This window comes from Ambystoma mexicanum, chromosome 2q (genome assembly GCF_040938575.1).
Source record: "Ambystoma mexicanum isolate Mex_15411 chromosome 2q, UKY_AmexF1_1, whole genome shotgun sequence".
In the NCBI taxonomy this organism is placed as follows: Eukaryota; Metazoa; Chordata; class Amphibia; order Caudata; family Ambystomatidae; genus Ambystoma; species Ambystoma mexicanum.
In genome coordinates, this window is record NC_090924.1 from 183,818,342 (window position 1) to 183,825,503 (window position 7,162).

Sequence of the window (7,162 nt, forward strand, 5' to 3'; positions counted from 1 at the left end):
GGTGCCTTCAAGGGGTGCTTTCCCTGTGGAGAGTGAAACACTTTGAAATATCTGTTTTCAAGTAGAAAATGCAAGACAATTACATGATTGAACACCTGTTGTATATTGGTTACAGAGTGAGGAGAAAAGCCATCCATAATTCTTTGGGAAAAGGAGTATATCACATTCAGTGGCAGAATCTCAGAAGAAAATCGCTTGTAGATGAAGTGGGGAAAATGATATTGAATTCTTTGGAGAAATTAGTATATTATAATCATTGGTTTTAAATGAGTAAATCCTGTGTTTGCGGTAAAACAAAATATTTGCTGTATAGAAAAGATGTCTTAGCATGCTTTGTTACCATGTAGATTATTTTCAGTCGCTTTAACTAATTGTGCACATTTTTGTGTTGGGACAAAATACTTGTCACAGACAAAATGTCCTATCATTTTTTGTAGGCAGGAATCCGTTATATTAAGTAGCTGTACCAAAGAATCCAATGTTTTTATGAAGGAAAAAAAATACTTATTGCAAAGAAAACATCTTAAAATTCCTTGAAGTTATTCGATTATATTCTCCTGCTTTACATGTGAGTTATATCATTTTGTGGTGGAACACAATATTTGTTTTGGATACACAGTTGTAAGATATTTTTGAGGCTGTAACTGAGAGGGACATCATTTTTTGATGAGGCAAATACTTGTTACAGAGAAAAAGCCTCGCAATTTTTTCGTAGCAGGTTTAGATTCAATTCAGTGCTGTCAATTAAGTTTGTCTTCTTACTGTGAAAACAAAACTTGTGAAGCAAAAAGCTTAGTATTCTTTAGCGACAGGAGCAGTTTTTATTAAGTTGCTCTAATTGGGTTGACAATATTTTTGTGATCATCAAAAAAAGATGTTCTGTAAAAAGTTCTTAGAATGCTTTGAAGCGGTACGAGACTGTATTTGTTGGCTGTATCTGAGTGAGCACCCGTTTCATTTTTTTGTGGAGACCATCCTATTAGAGTTTAGCAAGGCAGCATGTATTCAAACCTGTGAGCTCCCATAATGTAAAAATCAAAGAAGCAAAATAAGCAGTAGAACAGCAAGTACAACACTGAACACAATGTACACAGTCCCATTTTCTCTGTCAGTGAAAGTGTGCTAGCTCTCATTTTGGAGAAGACACATAAGAAGCAAATGCTAGAGACACAAGTAAAGAAATGGACAGATTGTTCAATACACAGAGAGCTCATTGAAGGTATGCCAGACCGACTTATAAACATCCATGTGTGCCTCTCTTTTTATAAAGCACACCTTTAAATGTATAGAGCATCATCAAGTCTTGAGTCCAGTTGTCCACACGTTGCTTCTTTCTTGTCATGTAAAGAATTAGTATTTGTTTTTCCACCATCACCAGGCCCCTATGTAGCCATTAGAACTGGCATTGATTTTATGTGTGTGATGGGGTGAGGAGGGTAGAGGGTTGATTCCCTGTAAATAGTTGCAGTATCACAACTCGGGTGGCCATATGGATCATGTAGTCCAATCCCAGATACATCATGTTTAGCGTCCCTCTACAAAATTCACAATTGTTTTCTCCCTCAACTCCATATCATGTGAAAGAACGTGCCCCCAGTTAGGGAGCAACACCATGTTGTATAATATAATTATGCAACGGTTTAAGTGTAGAATTAATTCTGGGAGTCTAATGTATAGTTATTTGTTGGATCAAATCAGGCTGTAGGTCCAATTCGCTGGAATAAAGGGATATACATACTTGAACCCATCTCTTAACTGTTATGTTATTTGCCAGTTCCAGTTCTTATTTCTCCCAGAAGTAACTATGCTCCTTCAGTGAATCCATCCTTGATGTAGCAGTGTATATCTTGCATCAGCCCAGTAGCGTATATGAGCATATATTTAAGGACTCTATAACATCTAATAGTAGGAATAAGTTAATCATTTCTGTTGAATTCACCATTTTCCATCCTGCATTAATGATTTCAATAATGATTGACTAGCCCACCTCTTCCTTTCACCTTTAATCTTGAGGGCATTTTATCGGCAAGAAATAACATCCCTGTTCCAGACCAATTAATTGAATGCACCCTAGCCACAATTTTAGCTCTTTGGGCAGAGCAAGAGACTGGTGCTTTTTTGTGTCACTGTGTCACCTTATATGGGTGACATCACCCTCGCTACCTAGCCCTGAAGAATGTCCCTCAACAAGAAAGTGCACCAAAACATGTCGGACCTGCCACATGCTATATTTGGAGTAAAGTGTAATTGATATCCAATGAAAATATTTTTGGGATAGTTGTTGACATTTACCTAGGTTCTTTACAATTGGTCATGAGGAACACATATACATGTGGATTTCTTTGCACAATTCACAGTTGTTTCTCTCATTAGACTATGTTGTCAACTAAAGAACCAAAATAAAGGAAATGTTTTATTTATTTTTATTTTTACTTATTTTATTTATTTATAGCGTGCCGCAGCCAGGAGGCATCAGGGCGTGAACATATAACTGTGGGTACAGACAGGACAGGGCGTGAGCCTGCATTTGGTAATGTTCTAAATCACTACTTGAAAAGAAGCGTTTTGAGTTTCTCTTAAATGCTGTGAAGCTTGGTTCAAGTCTGAGTTTGGCATGAAGAATATTCCAGCTAATAGCAGATAATTTGTAAATTTGCTTACATAGGTAAGCATATTACCATGTTACTAATAACAATCATGTAGGCACACAACCTGTGGAACTAGCATCCTTGTGTGTTTAAATAGAACTTCCAATGGTTGCATTCCTTAGTCCAGCATCCGTTCATATCAATGTCAAAAGAGGGACAATAGGCTCATCACTGGCACATTCCCATATTTAGGAAACACAACATTCTTCTTGTGGAGAAGAAGTCTTACATGTATTTGGGAGGTAAGACTATATTTTATTCAATGGCTGTAACTCAGCCGGTCATCCGTATGTGATAAGAAAAAAATACATGTTTCAAAGAAAAAGTGTAACAGGTCTTAGGGGGCAGAAGTAGATTTTATTCAGTGCTGCTAACTGAGGATAGGCCATATTTTGAGATGAGTGTAAATACTTGTTGCAGACGAAAACTCTTAATTATTTGGAGGGAGAAATACATTAAATAAAGTGACTATGAATGACGAGACAAAATATTTGCTCCAGATAAAAATGAATGCGGCCAGAGTCTCAGAAATTGGTGCAAATGAAAAAAGCACAGAGGAAGCGCATGTTTCATTTGCTCCTTATTTCAAAGATGACATGCGCATTTCAAGGGGGCTGGACAGTAGCATATTTCAAAGAAACAGACACCTTAACGGGACCTAACTGTAAAATTAAAGCGAAAAAAAGCATTTCCATACCTATTTGGTTGATGAAAATGCAACTGTGACAGCCGTGGTTTAAACAACGGCTGCCACATTTCAAGAAAAATGCATGTCAGGGTGAAAAAGGGCCCTGTCATGATTTGCGCACCACCTGTGCCTGTTCCCAACTTGCAGAGGGAAATGTGCCTAATTTTTGCATGTTTAAAAGTCAACCCGTTTGTGAATTTGGGGCACTTTTTAATGCACAGAAACCACTCCTGAGTTGCACAAATGTACAAAGGGGTGTACATGTGATGTGCATGTGAATGGGGGCATCAAAGATGTGCCCATTCAGATGCCGTGTGCGGCTCAGACCACTCATTCTTTTGAGCAAGTGATGAGATGCGCTTGCACATCTCATCACTTGCGCCAAAACATGTTTGAGAATCTGCAGTTCTTTGGTTCTTTGGGTACAGTATTACACTATATTCAGTGGCTGTAGCTAAACGGTTCACCTTTTTTTAAGAGGAGACCAACTACTTTTTGCAGGGAACATGTGTCAGTGGTCTTAACTGAGTGAACCATCTTATTGTGATTAGATAAAATACTTTATGATTGGGAAATGCATTTGAATGGCAGAAGCAGATTATGTTATGTGGCTGAAACTGGATATGCCATTTTTTTGATGTGACAAGATACGTGTTGCATCATCGAAAACATGTTACAATTATTCTAGGCAAGAGTTCTTTGTACTGAGTGGCTATATATAAGTATGCAATACACCTGCCCTCATCTAAAACCTAATAATCCTAGCATGCTATGTGGCACACACAGGCAGGCACACACACAACATGCCTTTCCAGTGGAATGAGAAATAACTATCTTAACAGCCAACATGTCTCAAAAACAGATTGTACATTGCCAATTGGAGGCATCAATGCCATATTCAGGACAACATGCTGTGAAAGAGATTGTAACTCAGATTCAGATATTGCATTGGGAGGAGGTTCAGTGAAATGTATCCAGGGGATAAAAGGGAGAGGTAAGCTTTGCATTGACTGATGAGCCTGGAGAAGCAACACATTGTGCAGTGGACAATGATGAGCCAGGAGAAACAACAGACCGGGTACAGGAGCAGGATATCGGCTGTTCTTGGTCTGGAAACCCATCACCATCCAGTGCATCTGAGAATACTGAAGATTAGGAGCATGATAAAGATCAGCATATATTCAAGTCAAGACAGCAGCAGCCCACAATTCTGAAATCCATTGATACCATAGAGGATGTGGACAATGCCACAACCACTGAAATGGGAGGGATGGGTATTTCAATTTCTCCTATGGTGCATAATATATTTTAAACAAATGCTCTAAGATCTAAAAGCGAAAATAATCAGCTTTTAGTAGCCACAAAATCAACAAAAACACCATCATCACTGCAGTGAAATGATCAGAGTAGTCGATGACATAGCCATCTAAAACAACTGAAGTGTGGACTTTTTTCAAACAGGACTAAGGACAACTATATGTTTCAACCTTAAATCTATGCAGGAACAATATGTGTCGGGGAGGTCTTGTACCACATTTAGTACCACAGATGTATTGTTGATTTTGTGTGGCACAAGGCACAGGACGACCATGAACATCCAATATCTAAATTGCAGCCACCGCCGGAGGCTAATTACCATACCAGCAAAAGCCTGTACTGTCACTCCAGAAAACATTTCTGCTTTACCAACATGTTTCTGGATGGCTACCACCAGAACCGCTTCCTGGAGTGATCCTATGCACAACCAAAAGGTCAGTGTGATAGTAGCAATTGATGAGACAAAAATGAAAAAGCTGGCATGCCAAAGTGTGCTTGCTCACTGTAAGATTATTTATCATTTTTTTCATGCAGCACCACTGCATGGGTTTGGTGCATTGCTATAATGTGGTACAACAAGGCATGTGTTGCCAGTGTGACATGGACATGTAAATGAAAACAGGCTATTTAGTCAAAAACGATTTCTACATCTAAAATGCAAATCATTTTTTTTCACAGTTAAAAGCATATATTTTTTTCTCACCTGAAATTCCTCTGTTGCAGGAGACACATTTGAGGATTAATGAACTAACCTCATTAACAATACTAACATGATTCTAACTCATTAATAATATAATGTGTTCTCCAGTGCAAAATGAGATGGAAAAGACAGGCTCTGAAAGTCATTTTAAACGTGCATCCAGATTTTTTTCTCTTTGCTTCTATCTGTGCTCTGTCCACAGTATTTGCAGGAAGCAAAGACTCGAATAAGCAAGAAATCAGTTTTGTTACAGTTGCAACTGTATAAGCCAAGCCATTGTTGAAAGTAGGAGTATAGGACCTGATGGATTTTTATTGGATGCACGTCACATTAAGGGAGGTAACAAGAGTTTTCCTGTAGAATCTCGGGGAAGAAGAGAGTGAGAAGACATTTTTACACAGCTCGGAGAAAGACCTGGCTGGTGGCTGGGGAGTTTCCTGATTGAAAAAGCAGATCCCAGTGCACTGCTGCAGAGACTGGGAATTCCAGTCAATAAGCCCCGGTTTGAGTGACGGCAGATGCTCTTCCTTGCTGGGGTGCTTTAAGAGGGAGCATTGAGCCACTTCCAGAAGGAGACCAGCCGAAGAATTTCACATGCTGGACAGGCTTGGTAATTATATTGCAGAGTGCGGGGCAGTGTGTATGTGTGCGAAACTATTCAGTCAGAGTAGAAGAGGGAATTCCAGTGTTTTATCAACATGTTTAATGTTTCAAATTGAATATGTTCTCGCCGCTCTCTTCTCATTTTGTTACAGATAATGTTGTTACTGTGCAATTTCCATTTATTTCTGTAAAAAGAGTAAGATCGTGTTGAAATGCAATTTTTTATAATACACAAAAATATCTCAAAGCAGACGGATAGTGTGTTTTATTTTTCTCTTTTCTTTGTGCATCTACCATTATAGCACTGATAATATGGGAAGATGTTTCGACAGTGCAATTGTCATTTTTAAGGTAGCTAAAAATAAGACATGGAGGTAGCTGTGTGCACGATTCCATTCAGTATATAAGTGTGTGTGTTTTCTGAACAGAACAAAATAATAACATAATGAAATAGCCTGCTGCTGGAGGTACATGAGTCAGCAGAAAGAGAGGCCCTGGACATAGTTCACTGATGTAGATAAATTGGTAATGAATACCACATATTAGCTCGCTGTCGTACATAAGTCAGTGAGAACAGCCCATGGTGGCGCTCCAAATGAAAATGTGGTGTTCCTGAAATGTAAGCCTGAGGCCTCGCTAGTGATCACACGAACAAACTAAACAAAAATAAGGGGTTCTGGATATTGGGGCCACATATAAAACAAAGGAATTATGCTCACCAGAAATACCACCAATAACGCCTACCAACATAATGTATACCACTAAATATATCTGTGTGCTGAAATAATGTATGTATACTGTAGTACTATATACCAAATCCAATCTGAATGCAAAGAGTTATTATTACTGAATTATTTTCATTTTGGCGGTAAGAAAATACTGCTAGGGCCCAAATCTATACAAAATACCCAACATAATTATGGTGCGTTGGCTGGGAAAGTGATCATAGAGCCCCTATTGGGCGTGGCCAGTGTGTCTCACACTGCCATCTGTACATTAAAGGGAACCCATTTCATAATAACAGTGTATCACCAAAAACGAATTTCAGAATGTCACAAAGGGAAACCACATTCTCAGACCTAGTGCAATATTTAGAGGCAAAGTTGTTTGCACATGGGACGTGGTCATCAAACAGTATCTCAGAATGGCATGACCGCATTCAGGGTGAGGTGTAGAAAGAAAAACTAGACAATATTTTTGCAGAAG